Here is a 17,500-nt window from a genome sequence, read left to right on the forward strand (position 1 = left end):
GTGTGTGTGTATGTGTGTGTTTATGTGTGGTGTGTGTGTGTGTGATGTGTGTGTGTGTGTGTGTATGTGTGTGTGTATGTGTGTGTGTGTGGTATGTGTGTGGTGTGTATGTTTGTGTGTGTGTATGGTTCTTGTGTGTGTGAATGTGTGAGTGTGTGTATGTGTGTGTGTAGTGTGTGTGTGTGTGGTGTGTGTGTTTGTGTGTTGTGTGTGTTGTGTGTGTGTGTGTGTATGTGTGTGGGTGTGTGCATGTGTGTGTGTATGTGGGTGAGTGTATATGTGTGTGTGTAGTGTAGTGTATGTGTCGTGAATGGGTGTACGTGTTGTGTATGTGTGTGTGTATGTGTGTATATTTGAGTGCAGTGTGTGTATGTGTGTGTATGTGTGTGGTGTGTGTATGTTTGTGTATATGTGTATGTGTGTAGTATGTGTGTATTGTGTGTGTAGTATGTGTGTATGTGTGTGAGCGTGTATGTGTGTGTGAGCGTGTGTTTTGTGTGGCTCGTCGTGTGTGTGAGTGTGGTGTGTGTGTATGTGTCTGTATATATATATGTGAGTGTGTGTGTGTGTGGTTTGGACTAATCTACTGTGGATATATGGGTGTGGGTTGTGTGATGGGGGGGTATATTACGTGTGTGTGTTGTGTGTGTGTGTGTATTAGTTAGAGTGTGTGTGTGAGTGTGTGTGTGTGTGTGTGTGTGGGTGTGCGTGTGTTGGGGTGTGTGGGTGTGGGTGTGGGTGTGTGTGAGGGTGGTGTGTGTTTCAGGTTAGTGGTATGTGTGTGTGATTGTCGGAGTGGTGTGTGTGAGTGTGGTTGTGGTGAGTGAGTTTTGGGGTCTGGGTGTGTGATGTGTAAGGTGGTGTGTGTGTGTGTGTGGAGTGTGTGTGAGGTGGTGTGTGTGAGTGTTTGTGTATGGGAGTGAGTATGTGTCTGTGTATGTGTGAGTAGTGTGTGAGTGTGTGAGTGATGAGTGGTGTGTTTGTGTGATTTGTTTCTGGGTGTGTGTCTGTGGTCTGTTATTTTGGGTGTGTGTGAGTGTGTGTATGTTATGTGTGTTCTGGTGTCATAGTGTGTGGGTGTGTGTGTGTATGTGTGTGTGTGTGTATGTATGTGTGGCTGTGTCTGTCTGTTTGTCTGTGAAAGTTTTGGGTTGTGTGAGTGGTCTAGTGGTGTGTCTTGATTTTTTTTTTAATGTGTGTACTGAGTATGTGTGTTGGTGTGAGTGTGTGTGTCTTTGTGTTTGTCTGTGTGTGTGTGTTTCTGTATTTAATTTGTTCAGTGTGTGGGATTTAGAGTGTGATACAGTGTGTGTCATTTTTAATGAGATTTTGTTAAGTATTGTTATAGATTGTGTTTTTGTGTTATTCAGTTAGAGGTTTATTTTTATATAGATATTTTGTTAGTGATTGTATAATACAGGTATTTTGATAGTTAGTTTTGATTTATAGTTTGTGAGTGGAATAGATGGATGAGATGTATGTTCTTAGAAATTTTGTTGATGTGAGATATATATTAGTTATATATATAGATCTATATATAGATATAATGGTTTGGTTTAGATATGGTTTGTATGGTTATATTTAATTTACTTTTTTTTATACATTATTGTTGATTTAGTGACATTGTTATACAGATTTTCTTTTAGGTAGACATATATAGATACTGATTAATGCATTTGTACATATATATATTGACCATAGATACATTTATGTGTACATTGTTAAATATTTAAATTTATAATATATATATGTTTTTTTGTTTTGTATTATATATATGTATTTTGTATGTTATGATTTGTATGGGATTTTGATGTTATATTTTTATGTGTATAGATATGTATATATTGTGTAATGTATAGATATACAGACTTTTTAATATAGTAATTGTTATACAGGTTTTTATACATATATCCTTATATATAAGAAGCATTTATTAATATTTATATATATATATATATTATATATCTGTTTATTTTTTATATATAGAGATATTGTATTTATTTATATTATATATATATATAGTTTTTGAGTGTTATATTGGTGATTCGATAGATATAATATATAGAGATAGTTTTATTTAGTTATGTATATATAGATATATATATATAGATTTATATATTTATATAATCACATCTATATACATATTATATATATATTGTGTATATACTATATTGATATATATGATATATATATTTTAATATATAATATATATATTTATATATATATATATATATATTTATATATATATAATATATATATATATATTATATATATATTTATATAATATATATACATATATATATAAATATATATATATATATAATATATATATATATATATATATTATATATCTATATATATAAATATATAATATATATATACATATATATATAAATATTATATACACATTATATATTATACATATAAATATATATATATATATATATAAATATATATATATTATATTATATACACATTATATATATATATAATAAATATCTATATATATTTAATATATACATATATTAATATATATATTACCCCCTTATCCTATACATATATATACATATATATATCTATATTTTATATATATATATATATATACATATATTTACATATTATAATATATATTATATATATAACTTTTTATTATATAATTATATATATACATATTAGATATACTATATATATATATAGATATATATAGTATATTTATATATAAACACATACATATATATATCATATATATATATAATATATATATTATTAGACTATATATATATATATTAAAACACATACATATATATTATTATATATAATATATTATATATAATATATATATATTAAAACGCATATATTATATATATAATATTATATAATATATATTAATTTATATTTATATATATATATATATATTCAAATTTATATGTATATGTATATATGAATTCTATAATATAAATATAAATTATTTAAATATATATATAATATTTTTATTACATATCTATAATATTATATTTACATATATATAATATATTATTATATAATATTTTTATACATATATAAATATAATTATATATAATATTTATATAACTTATTTATTTAATCTTTATATACATACATATTATATATTATTATATATATATATATATATGCATATATGTATTTACATATATATATATGTATATATGTATATATATAATGTAAATGTTTATATATATTTACTATCATATATATATAAACATTACATTTATTCATATATATATATTTATAAATTATACACATATATATACATATATATACATATATCTATATTATATATAGATATTATAAAGATATATATATATATTTATGTATATATGTTTATTATACTTTTATATATATTTACATATACAGCATATACACATATATATATATACTATAGTATTTATAGATATAATAATTATATTATATATACTACTATATATATATGTATATTTATACTTATATTATATACACATTTATATATTTATATATTTTATATATATTTATATTATATTTATTATATATATTATATACTTACTTTACTTAATTGGTTACTGGTGGTAGTTACAGCTTGAGCTTGTTTATTAGCTCATGGCCAGGGCCATCCTGGGGGACGCCGTTTTTTTTTTGTCAGTTGCAAGCAACTGATTTTATGGGGATGGAATTTGATTCAGCCCACTTTCTTTCACTACCACATGTTGGTGGTTCATCTGGTATTGAGTGTAGCCATTTATCTAGTTTCTTTAAAAACACTTCAACATACACTGATTTAGTTTCTATATCCTTCGGTTGTATTAAACAATTTAGGTCGTTTATAGGAAACTTTGTTTTTGCATTTTTTTAACAGGCATTGTTTGGCACTTATCCCTATGCGATGCCTGTTATTCCTGCTGGGGGGAATGTATTACCTGAATTCCCCCTCCTTCCAACAGGTCTTGGATTTGGTGTAGTTTTCAATAAATTTCACACATATATAATGATGGAGTATCTCTTCTTCGCCTTTGTAGTGAGTACAGTCTTAGTTTTTTTAGTCTTTCCCATTAGTTTGACCCATCATATTATATCTAACTTTCCGTGTAAGTTCTTTGGACTTGTTTATCAACTTTATATCTATATATAAGTAAAATGTATATTTTCATAAGCACACTATATTATATTCATTCGTTAAATATATTATATATATATATTAATATTTATATATATATATATAAATATTATATATATATATATTTACATTTATATTTGTATGTATATATATGAATATATATATACATTAAGTTTATATTTAAATAGTAGATTATATTCCATATACATCTATATACATATCGTTATATATATATACATATATTTATATATACATATCAATATATTACATATAATATATATTATATATATTATATATATATATATATATATACACATTTATTTATACACACGATATTATATACATTTACATATATATACAGGGACATAGTTATATACATAGATATATACATTATAAACTACATATACATAACATATGTATATATATATTATTATATATATACATATATATGTAAATATTATAATATATATATATATATATATATATTATTATGTATAAATGTTAAGTATATTTATGTATGTTATTTATATTATATATATATATGTATGCATTATATATAATTTATATATATTCTATATATATATATATATATATATATATATATATATATATATTAATAATATGTTTATATATATACAAAAATAAAAGATCTATATCTATCTATCTTATCTATATGGTATATATATATAATATATATAAAATATATATATTATTATATATATATATATATATATGTTTATATACAATGTAATATATATGTATATATATACATATATGTACATATAAATATATATATATAAATTACTTATATATACCATATTACTCACACAACCACACAACACCAACAACCACACACACATATATTATATATATATATATATATATATATATATATATATATATTTATATATATATATTATATATATACATCTATACATAATACATATATAATATATATATATATTATATATATATATATATTATTTATATATATATATATATAAATATATATATACATGGGAAGTAAAGTGAAGTGAAGTGAAGTGAGGAGAGAAGAAATAAGGAGAAATGAGAAGCAAAAAAAAGAACAAGAAAAAAAAGAATTGTGGGACAGAACATAAAATTATAAATATTTTTTAAAAATGCATAAAAAAAATTAATAATAAAAATAAACTTGGCACAAGTCAACCATCAGGGTAAACCTCTCAAGACTGGCATTCTGTTGGCTTCTTATGCTTCGAGATGCATAGTCAATAAACTCCAGACACTAGAGGCAAGACGCTCAAGGGTGTCGAGGAAATGCACTGCTTCGTCATATGCTTTTTATTACAGTAACTGACACGATGGTACTGTAAGGAGGCAGCCCCATAACCGTTATTTCTTCAATAACATTCTTTACGTCTAGAGAACCTGTTTTCCGAAACTATATACGTGTGTGTGTGTGCATGTGTGTGTGCGTGTGCATGTGTGGAAGAAGAAGAAAAAGAAGAAGAAGAAAAAGCAATCTAGAAAAATAAAAATCTATCGCTATTCCTCACTGTCTTCTTTTTCTTCTTTTTTTTCGAGTCCATCCAAATTCAAACTCGTTACCTTATTTGCCTCTTATTCAAATTCTGATCAAATTCAGGCTCATACTATAATGAACAATATAAAAACAGCAGGCATGGAATTCATAAAAAAACAAATAAGTCGTAAAACAAGAAAAAAACAAGCTCCTTGTAACACTCCTTGAAATTATTGTAATATAAGATACCTAACTGCAGATGCTGAGGTGATAACAGGATACTGATGACTTATTAGTGTGATGATAAGATACAGAAAAAACAAAATCACATTATGAATGTATCTGACTGTGCATCTAGTAGGTATATGTAATTATATGTATGTTTGTGTATACAGATTATAAGTATATACAAAATGTATATATGTATGTGTGAACAGCATTTGTGTATGTATAAGGAAGGATGGGAGGGATAAAAGGGAGCGTGAAGAGAAAGATGGGGAGAGAAAGAGGATGGATGGATGGAAGGAGGGAGAAAGGGAAGGGAGGGGCAGGGCAGAGGAGAGTGAGATGAGAGTGAGGGGAAGAAGGGGAGAGGGGAGAGGGGAGAGGGGAGAGAGGAGAGAGAGGGGGGGAGGGGAGAGGAGAGAATGAAAAAGATAAAGAGAAAGAGAGAAAGAGTGAGAGAGAGAGAGAGAGAGAGAGAGAGAGAGAGACCGAAGAGAGAGAGGCGAGCAAGAGGAGGAGGAGAGAGAGAGAGAGGAGAGAGAGAGGAGAGGGGGGGAGGAGAGAGAGTGATGAGAGGGAGGGGGGGGGGAGGGAGAAAGAAAGAGAGAGAGGGATACTGAAAGAGAGCGCGTGGGAGCGGGAGAGGAGAGAAGAGAGAGGAAAAAGAGAGAGGGAGAGAGAGAGAGAACGAGAAAGAGATGGAGGAAAGCGAGAGAGAGAGAGAGAGAAACAGAGGAGAAGAGGGGGGGAAGTGCGAGGGAGGGGGCAGGCAGATGGAAGAGATAGAGAGAGATTATGCGCGAAGGAGAGGAGGAGACTGAGAGAGGACCAATGAGTGGAGAGAGAGAGAGAGGGAGAGGAGAGAGGAGGAGAGAGAGAGAGAGGGAGAGAGAGAGGGAGAGACGGGAGAGAGAGAGAGAGATGGGAGGACGAGTGCGAGAGCGGAGAGAAGGAGAGTGCGGAGAGAGGAGAGCTGAGAGAGGGAGGCGAGAGAGAGGGCGGGAGAGAGAGAGGTGAGAGAGGTGGGAGAGAGAGATGAGAGAGAGAGAGGGAGGGGAAAGGGAGAGGGAGTGGGAGGAGAGGGAGGTATGAGAGAGCGATTGGAGAGAGAGAGTAGGAGCGAGGAGAGATGAGAGAGTGACGAGAGAGAGCGAGAGAGAGAGAGAGGTGAGCTTGAGAGAGAGAGGGGGGAAGAGAGAGGAGAGATGAGAGAGAGAAAGTGTGGTTGGTCGGATGGAAGGGGTTCAGAGAGAGAGAGGAGATTGAGAGAGAGAGAGAGAGAGAGAGAGCGAGGGAAGAGAGGGAGGAGGAGAGAGAGAGAGGGAGAGAGAGGGGGGGAAGAGAGAGGAAAGGGGGAGAGCTAGAGAGAGAGAGAAGAGGGCGGAGAGGGAGAGAGCGAGCGAGAGAGAGGAGATTTTGGAGAGAGGAGAGAGAGAGAGTAGGAGAGGGGGGAGGAGTGAGAGAGGTTTTTGGGAGAGATAGAGAGAGAGGCAGAGGGGGCGGAGAGAGATATGAGAGAGCTGGAGGAGAGTAGGAGAGCTAGAGAGTGCGGAGAAGAGAGATCGGGGGGGGGAAGAGTGATTAGAGAGTGTAGATCGGGAGCGGCGAGAGAGAGAGCGAGAGAGAGAGATGAGATTGAGAGAGGTGGAAGGAGAGGTAAGAGAGAGAGACGAGGAGAGGGAGGTGGAGAGATGAGAGATCGCGCGAGAGAGAGAGAGCGATAGAGGGAGAGAGAGAAAGACGAGAGGAGAGAGAGAGGATCGAGAGGAGAGGGGGAGGGGAGAGAGGAGAGAGGGAGGAGCGAGAGTGAGGAGGAGAGAGGAGTAGGAAGAGGAGGGAGAGGAGAGAGAGGGAGGAGAGAGGAGAGAGGTAGTGAAGAAGAGAGGAGAGGGAGGAGAGAGAAAAGGAGAGGAGAGAGAGAAGAGAGGGAGAGAAGGGAGAGAGGGGGGAGGAGAGAGAGGGAGGGAGAGAGGAGAGAGAGGAGGGAGGGGGAGAGAGAGAGAGGAGAGAGAGAGAGAGAGGAGAGAGAGAGAGAGAGAGGAGGAGGAAGAGAGACGGGTTGAGAGAGAGAGAGAGAAGAGAGAGAGAGGATGTGGCAGGTGGGAGAGGAGAGAGGGGAGGAGAGAGGGAGAGAAAGGAGAGGGAGAGAGAGAGAGAGGGAGGAGAGGGAGAGAGAGAGAGAAGGGAGAAGAGAGAGAGAGAAGGAGAGAGAGAGAGAGAGAGAGAGAGAGAGAGAGAGGGAGGAGAGGGAGGAGAGAGAGGGAGAGAAGGGAGAGAGAGAGGGGGGAAGGAGAGAGAGGGAGAAAAGGGAGAGAAGGGAGAGAGGGGGGAGGAGAGAGAGGGAGAGAAGGGAGAGAGGGGGGAGAGATGGGGGGAAGAGGAGAAAGAGGGAGAGGGTGGGAGAGGGAGAATGAAAGAGAGAGAGAGGAGAGGAGGGAGGGAGAGAGAGAGAGAGATGAGAGAGAGAAGAGAGGCGATGACAGACGAGAGAGAGAGAGAGAGAGGAGAGAGAGAGGAGAGAGGAGAGAGAGGGAAGAGAGGAGAGAGAGAGGGGGGGAGAGAGAGAGAGGGGGAGAGAGAGGGAGGGAGAGAGGAGGGAGAGAGAGGGAGGAGAGAAGATAGAGAGGGAGGAGAGAGAGGAGATGAGACGGGAGGAGAGGGAGGAAGAGAGGGTGAGGGAGATGAGAGAGGGAGAGAGGAAACTAGGGGAGAGAGAGAGAGGGGAGAAGAGAGAAGAGGGAGGTAAAATATCTAGAGAGGAGACAGAGGGGAGAAGACGAGAGAGGAGAGGAGAGAGCGGGGAGAGAGAGAGAGAGAGAGAGAGAGAGAGAGAGGAAAAAGAGAGAGAGAGAAGAGAGAGAGAAAAGAGGGAGGAGAGAAGAAAGAGAAAGAGAAAGAGAAAGAGGAAGAGAAAGAGAAAGAGAGAGGGGGGGGGGCAAAGAGAGAGAAAGAGAGAGAAAGAGAGAGAGAAAGAAAGAGAGAGAGAAAGAGAAAGAAAGAGAGAGAGAGAGAGAGAGAGAGAAATAAAGAGAGAAAAAGAAAGAGAGAGAGATAGAGAGAGGGATAGGGAGGAAAGGAGAGAGAGTAGGAAAGGAGGAGGGAGAGGGAGAAGAAGAGGGAGAGAGGGAGGGAGAGAGGGAGGGAGGGAGAAGAAGAGTGAGAGAGAGAAAGAGGGAATGAGGGAAAGAGTGAGAGAGAAATAAAGAGGGAGGGAGTGAGAGGGAGAGAGGGAGAGATAGGGAGAGATAGGGAGAGAGAGAGAGGGAGAGAGAGGGAGAGAGAGAGAGGGAGAGAGAGAGAGAGAGAGAGAGAGAGAGAGAGAGAGAGAGAGAGAGAGAGAGAGAGAGAGAGAGAGAGAGAGAGAGAGAGAGAGAGAGAGAGAGAGAGAGAGAGAGAGAGGAGAGAAAGAACAGAACAACAAATGAATAAACTGTTAAGCAGTAGGATGTGTTTCAATGTCATATTTGACATCAAAAAATAGCTCAGAAGAATTGCATAATCTTGAAACCCAAGAGTCATGCAAAGAGGATAAAAAAAAGGGGTAAAAAATCATGCATGAATTACCAAGCACTTCAAAAGAAGTCAAAACCAACTAAAGAAAGGAAAGAAAGAAAAGACTAGAACATAATCTGAGCAAAAATAAGGAGAGTGAATAGCAACAGCATAGTGAGGGGAATATGTTTGTTTGAGTCATATAACTAGTATGATGAGTATGCTAGAGTGAGATGATGATTCTACATGAGAACAGGTGATGTGAACATTACCTGAACATGGTTTGGACATTATTAAGCCTGCTGATGTGAGGTGAATGTTATATGACCAATAACATACATTGAGAACACCATTTAAGCAGAAGAAAAACATTATCAAACAAGCTAGAGTCAAGGTAAGCATTATCATTAAGGAGATAGTTAAGGTGAACACTATTTGAACATGATAAGAACATTATCTAACATAATCGAGTGAGGTGAACACTATTTGAACATGATAAGAACATTATCTAACATAATCGAGTGAGGTGAACACTACCTAATCAATAGATGAGGTGGAGGCCATTTGAACATAAGAAGAACACTAACGAGAATACAGAAGCGAGGTGAACACTATTTGAATGAAGAACAGGCAACGCAACCACTAATTGTACATGACAACAGGCGTGGTGAACAGAATTTGAACTGGGGGAAGGCAAGGGGCACTACTAATAAGCTGCTACGCCCATTTATTGCAGGAAGACAAGAAAAGTTTAGGTCAATATCCCGATAAAATGTTAATAATCCAATCTCACAGAACGCCAAGAAACGCGAACGTAACTCCCTAATTTCAAGACGAAATACGTTCTCAAATACCTTCAAATGTGGATTTCCAAAACGTGAAAAGAACTCTCTGAACCCCTAGGACAACCACCCCAAGAGAAAAACTTACCTTCAACGGGAAAATCTAAATTATAAAGCAGATAAAACCTTCCCGTCCGCACTCTGTCACACCGCCATACGGCTTTCACAGCCTCGCGATTAATTCATTTTTCAACCTAAGTCGGTATTACGACCGACCCTGAACGGACGATATCTTCACTAACCTTTCCGAGATAACGAGGCGCTTATATATCTAATCGGTCTAGTGATAAAGGAAGAAAAATCAGAGCGAAGGGTAGAGTCTCCTTCCCTTGCCCTCCAACGCCGCTTCGGATCAGCTGATGGCGAGAACCTGCCTAAAGTGGATTCAGATTTCGCGGATTCTTATTTTCGTCTTTATTGTTGTTGTTTTTCGTTCTTTGGCTTTATATTCGTTCGGTTATTGTCTGTATTGGTGCTTCGAGGATCTTTTTATTATTATTATTATTATTATCGTTCTATCATGCTGTTGTGCTTATTTGTGTATTATTGTGTTGGGGAGTTTTCCCTTTCCTTTTTTTTATTTCTTTTTATTTTGGGCTTTGCGTATTTATAGAGATGTATTTTAGGGGTGGAGTGTTTTGTCTGTGTGTCTGTGTCTGTGTGTGTGTATGTGTGTGCGTGTTCGTGCGCGTGTGCGTGTATGTGTGAGCACGTGTGTGTGTCTGTGTGTTTCTGAAGCACACTGGCCTTACTGAGTGAGTGTGTGCGTGCAGGGGTGTGTCTCGAGGTTGGATTGGGGGGGGGGGTCTGATAGGCAACCCCAGGTGCCGCCACCCCATTATCTTAAACTGTGATTGGCTTTCTGCCCAGTCTGGAGGCCACTGCTAGTAATTAAAGTATATGTGAGCGGGAGACAGATATCGTAGATCAATGGCGTGTGTATATGTGTGTGTGGGGGGGGTGGGGGGGGAGTGAAGGGGGATGCGTCCTTTGTCGGTATTGGGAAAACATTGACTTTACTATGCATGTACATGTAACACACACACACACACGCACACACACACACACACACACACACACACACACACACACACACACACACACACACACACACACACACACACACACACACACACACACACACACACACACACACACACACTTACAGAGAAAGAGAGAAAGAGAGAGAGAGAGAGAGAGAGAGAGAGACGGCAAGTGGAAATCAGGGAGGAAAAGTAAAACATGTAACCCCTTCGAGGAGTTCAATCAGGTAAATATCCTCTGAAGACGGAATATCACAAATACAAGTATATAAGCGACATCTTATCAACATATACCATGACAATCCCAAGAAACTGATTACGGTGAAGATAACCCACCGAGGAAACCGAACCAATTACCAACCTCAAAAAAAAAAAAAAAAAAAAAAAAGTTAGTACCTAAAAACACATCCCGAAGGAACCAGTCAAGTAACTCGAGTAACTCATTTTTTCATATCCGTATTTACCACAATACATCTACACTCTACACTTAATGCCAAACTCCTACGGGGCAAGAGAGGTGATTAAAGAGGCTCGCATTTGCACTGTTAAGGGAGAACCATCGAGGAAAGCTGAGAAGGAGGGGTGGGGGCGGGGGGGTGGGGGGGACAGCTGGCAACGCGGGAGAGAAATGTGGAATTATTTAGTGGTTATGTGGTTGTGTGTTACGGTGACGGTTTCTCGGGATTTTCATTGTGGGAGGGATGGAGGGAGAGAAGGAGGGGTGGAGGGAAGGAGGGATGGAGGGAGAGGGAAGGAGGGATGGAGGGAGAGGGAGAGAAGGAGGGGTGGAGAGGGAGGGAGAGGGGGAGGATGGAGACGAGGAAAGAGCGAGGGAAAGGGAGGATGAGAATGGAGGACGAGGGAGAGGGAAGGTGTGGGGTGGAGGGAGAGGGAGAGAAGGAATGAGGGAGGGAGAGAGGGAAGGAAGGAGGGAGGGGGAGAAAGAGAGAGAAAGAGGGAGGGAGGGAGGGAGAGAAGGAGGGATGGAGAGAGAGAGAGAGAAGGAGGGAGGGAGATGCAGAGAAGGAGGGATGGAGAGGGAGAGAAGGAGGGATGGAGAGAGAGAGGTGGAGGGATATACATATATATATATATATAAAATAACTACATAACAATATCTATATATTTATAATATCTATATATATGTATATATATACTTATATATATATATAAATATATATATATATATACATATATATATATGTATATATAATATTCAATAGATAGGAGGGATATATATATATATCTATATATATATATATATATATATATATATAAATGTTATATATATACTATATATATAAATTATTTATATATATTTATATATAAATATGTATATATATATATATATAGAGAGAGAGAGAGAGGGAAGGATGGAGAGAAGGAGGGATGGAGAGAGAGAGAGAGGGAAGGATGGAGGGAGAGAGGTCGAGGGAGGGATGTAGTGCGAGGGAGAGAAGGAGGGATGGAGAGAGAGAGAGAGAGAGAAAGACAGATAGAGACAGGCAGAGGAAGACAGAAAAAATACAACCAAAAAAGGATGGGCAGGAGGCTGAAAAGAAAATAAACAGAAGAAAGAGCAGCGGGCGGCTTCCCTAATGAGGCACTTCCTCTCGAGTCTCACTTCAGTTTCGCTTCCAGAAGAGCAACTTATTCCACCAAAATCTATTGGAAAAGGAATATTCTGGAAACTATAAGCTTCCGTGATAAAACACAACCATAGTACAACCCTTCTTAGATTCCTCATCGGGGGAAGAAATCAAAATGGCTCCATTTTAATTTTAATGGGTCCGTTTTAATCTTGAAGGGGTCGTTGCGTCACGATTTTTGTCTCGTTTTTTTGTCTCGTTCCTACTTGGCTTGAGTTTGTTTGTTTGTTTGTTTGTTTGTTTGTTTGTTTTTCATCTGTGTGTGCGGTATTGTGTTTGTATATATTTTTTTTTTATACTTCCATGTATATAGGAATCAGTAATATCACACACATGGGTCACAATGCATATATACATATAAATATATTAATATACGTATTAATATATATATATATATATATATATATATATATATATATATATACATATATATGTGTGTGTGTATGTGTGCGTGCGTGTGTGTGCGTGTGTGTGTGTATGTATATATGTGTGTGTGTGTGTGTGTGTGTGTGCGTGCGTGTGTGTGTGTATGTGTGTGTGCGTGTGTGTGTATGTGTATGTGTGTGTGTGTGTGTGTGTGTGTGTGTGTGTGTGTGTGTGGTTAGATATGGATACAGATATATGTATGTATGTGTGTCCAGTGCCTGACCCCCACATTTAGGAAGAATCAAAATGCAAAACGCAATGCTCAGTTTCTTCTTTCTTTTTTTAGCGTCCTTCTTTTACAGACTCCGTGCAAGGACCTGCTGAATACATGCAGCATACACGCAAATATACATATACACATACAGAGAGAGGGAAAGAGAGAGAGAAGGAGAGTGAGAGAGAGAGAGAGAGAAGGAGAGAGAGAGAGAGAGAGAGAGAGAGAGAGAGAGAGAGAGAGAGAGAGAGAGAGAGGAGGGGGGGGGGGGGGGGGGGGGGGGGGGGGGGGGGGGGGGGGGGGGGGGGGGGGAAGGGGGGGGAGGAGAGTGAGAGAGAGAGAAGGAGAGTGAGAGAGTGTGTGTGTGTGTGTGTGTGAGAGAGAGAGAGAGAGAGAGAGAAAGAGAGAGAGAGAGAGATAAAGCAAGCGGGAGAGAGAGAAAGCCAGAAAGAGAGAGAGAGAGAGAGCAAGAAAGAGAGAGAGAGAGAGAGAGAGCCCTCAGCGAGCAGCGTGGATGCAGGAGAGAAGGGAGCGAGGGCGAGGAGGAGAGTGGTGAGGAGTGGGGTGATGGAACCACGAGCCTCTTTTCACCCAGAGAGAGGAGAGAGGCAGAACGGAGAGAGAGAGAGAGAGAGAGAGAGAAAGCAAGAAAGAGAGAGAGAGAGAGAAAGCAAGAGAGAGAGAGAGGGTGATAAACAGAGAGAGAGAAAGAGAAAGACTGACTAACCCTCAGAGGCAGAGAGAGACACGCACAAACACACGTGCCTCATTTTTTTTATCCATCTTATCGCATTTCTTCAGTTTTTTTTCCATCTTGATACTCGTCTTACTGTTTTTTTTTATCTCCTGAGGCAAACTTCAAAACGCAGAGAGAGCTGACCAGGACACACACACACACATACACACAGATGTAGAGAGAGAGAGAGAGAGAGAGAGAGAGAGAGAAGCGGCGAGCGGGAGATGAGGAGAGACACCGACGGAGGAGGAGGAGAGAGGAGAGAGATTTGGGACGAGAGAGAGAGGCCCAGAGAGAAGAGGGAAGGAGGAAGAGAGAAAGAGAGAGAGAGGAGATGAGCAGAGAGAGAGAGGAGAGATGGAGCGAGACGAGAGTGGTGAGAAGTAGGGGCAAGGAGAGAGGGAGAGCGAGAGCGAAGAGAGAGACGAGCGAGAGAAGAGAGAGACGAGGAGAGAAGAGACAGAGAGAGAGACAGAGAGAGAGAGAGAGGGGGGGGAGGAGAGAGAGCGACGAGAGAGCGGGAGAGCGAGATGAGAGAAGGAGATGGAGAAGAGAGGAGAGAGAGATGAGAGGATGATGAGAGAGAGCGAGAGATAGGACGAGGATGAGAAGGAGGGAGCGCGTGAGGAAGAGTCGGAGAGAGAGGATGGGAAGAAGGGGAGGAGAGAGAGGGGACGAGAGAGAGAGATGAGAGAGTGAAGAGAGAGAGAGAGGTGAAACGGAGAGAGAGGCGAGAGAGTGAGAGAGAGAGAGAGAAGAGAGAGAGAGAGGAGGAGAGGAGGAGAGGGAGAGAGAGGAGAGAGAGATGAGAGATGACGGAGATGAGGAAGAGAGAGAGAGTATGGGAGGGAGTTTGAGGCCGGAAGAGGATAGAGAGCCGAGACGAGGGGAGGAGGTCGAGAGAGAGAGACGATGAGAGAGAGGAGAGAGAGAGAGAGAGGACAGAAGGAGGAGAGAGGAGAGAAGAGAGAGATGAGAGAAAGAGAGAGTGGAGGATGTGCAGACAGAGAGAGACAGAGACCGAGAAAAAACCAGAACAAATTGACGACAAGGGACAAATACAGACAGAAAGACAATACCGGGTTTAAGCAGAATAACAGAAAAAGAAGTCCCATAAACAAATCCGCAGTTATATATATAAATATATATATATATATATATATATATTATATATATATATATATATATATATATTAAATTTTTATATGTATATTTATATATTATATATATATATATATATATTTATATATATATATATTGAACAAACACAAAAGTTGCAATAGACGTAATAGAAGAAAACAAAGTTCGCGGCTTGTCTAGTCTTCCGGTGGTCTTGCATCCGGGTGGGCGGCCTTGGCGACAGGACTTGATATTGACAAAGTTCATTGTTCATGAGTGGTCATCCATTATCAATACACAATGGAGGGATCGTGTTTTGGTTGTGTGCGTGTGTGTATGAGAGGCTGTGTGTGTGTGTTTGTTTGTGTGTTTGTCTATATGTGTTTGTTTGTTTGTGTGTGCGTGTGTGTGTGTGTGTGTGTGCGTGTATGTGTGTGTGTTTGTTTGATGTGTGTGTGTAGGTGAGGTATTGTGTGTATGTGGAGACTGTATTGTAGGAGTGTGCGTGTGTGAAGTGTGTGTGTGTATGTTCGCGCGTGTTTAGTGAGGTGTGCGTTGTTGAATGTGTTTGTTGAGGATGTGTGTGTGTGTGTGTGTCACAATGTGTAGTGTGTGTGGTGTGAGGAGGCTATGTATGAGTGTGAGTCGTGTGTGTCAGCACCGCATGGACCAGACGTAACGAATTTCCAAAGGAGATGGAAAAACGAAACGAAATGTAAACAAAAGGATGAAATGCTAGTATCTATTTAATATTTGTTATGTGGTGGAATTAGGAGGCATAAATGGATGCCTGTTATTCGTCTATTATTTAATATTTCGTATGCTGGTAATTACAGTTTTTATATCACGGCTTGAGATGGTTAAGCCAGGGGAAGGAAAGTTAGTGGAGTCTGAGTTCTGAAAAGTCCGTTAACACACTGAAGTTTTACCAGGGTTTAAGCCAGTCTTCGAAGTAGTATCAGGAAATGCCTTGAATGGATGCCTGTTATTCGTCTATTTTTTTTTTATTTTTTCATTTATTTACTATTATTGTTGGTTGTTGTTGATAGGAATGTTATTAATAGAGATATTATCACAATTATCATTCACTGATGTTGTCGTTGTCATCACCTTATCAATCATATTGTGTTATCATTATTATTGTCATAATTAGTATTTTCATCATTGTTCTCATCATAATTAGTATTTTCATCATTGTTCTCATCATTATCATCATTTTCATTACAAACATTGTTGTTGTTATTATCATTATCATTTACCAACCCTCAGGTAAAGTCTCGTTAAAATTTAACCAGAACTTGCATGGTCTGTAATAATTCATGTAAGTCAACAAACACAATATTTATCATAAAGCGCAACCGAATTGATACCAAAAGAGTAAATGCAACAGTGAATATAAGGAGTAATGAATACACGAAGTAATAGATACAAAAAATGGATAGGGAAATCAACCAAATATTGTCACTTTAGTTACTTCGTAAGAAAGGGTATTTTTTAATGATTCAGTCTTGAAGCGACACGGAGGGAAAGAGAACGGGAAGCGCTCTACCCCCGCGTCGCCAGATGAGGCGCCGGGTGAGAGCGAAAATGCTGAGAGAAGGCCAAGAGAGGGTGAGGAGAGGAGAACGAGAAGAGGCCCCCAACAAACCAAACCCATCACCCAAAAAATCTAAATATATAAAACACAAACATTGAGCGAGAGAAGAGAAAAAAAAAAAAAAAAACAACAAAACAAAAACAAAAACAAATATATATATATAACAATATATATATATAATAAAATATATATATATATTTATTAAAATATATATATAAATATATATATATAGAGAGAGAGAGAGAGAGAGAGAGGAGAGAGAGGTGCGCGGGGCGCGAGAGAGAGGAGAGAGAGATAGCAAGCGAGAGAGAGAGAGAGAGAGAGATGGGCTGAGAGAGAGAGACAAAGAGAGAGAGAGAGAGGAGAAGGAGAGAGAGAGAGAGAGAAGAGAGGAGAGGAAAGAAGAGAGGAGAGAGGAGAGAGAGGAGAGAGAGAGAGAGAGAAGAGAGAGAGAGAGGAGAGAGGGGAGAAAAGAGAAAGAAAGACAAAGAGAGGAGAGAGAGATAGAGAGAGAGAAAGAAGGGAGA

At 38.3% G+C, this 17,500-nt stretch overlaps 1 protein-coding gene across 4 annotated transcripts in view; it reads right to left on the reverse strand.

Annotated features, from left to right (window-relative positions):
- The window catches only part of LOC122253784 (motile sperm domain-containing protein 2), a 42,381-nt gene that overhangs the window by 17,857 nt on the left and 7,024 nt on the right, over nucleotides 1–17,500 (reverse strand). Inside the window, exon 1 of one of the 4 annotated variants that reach the window (XM_043017081.2) lies at nucleotides 10,278–10,428. The exons of 2 other annotated variants lie outside the window; for them this stretch is intronic. The gene's annotated coding sequence lies outside the window, so the exon portion shown is untranslated. One more of the 4 variants, XM_043017082.2, reaches the window with a different exon arrangement.

Source organism: Penaeus japonicus, unplaced genomic scaffold (assembly GCF_977035675.1).
Source record: "Penaeus japonicus unplaced genomic scaffold, GWHDUDI00000001_assembly GWHDUDI00000024, whole genome shotgun sequence".
Lineage (NCBI taxonomy): Eukaryota > Metazoa > Arthropoda > Malacostraca > Decapoda > Penaeidae > Penaeus > Penaeus japonicus.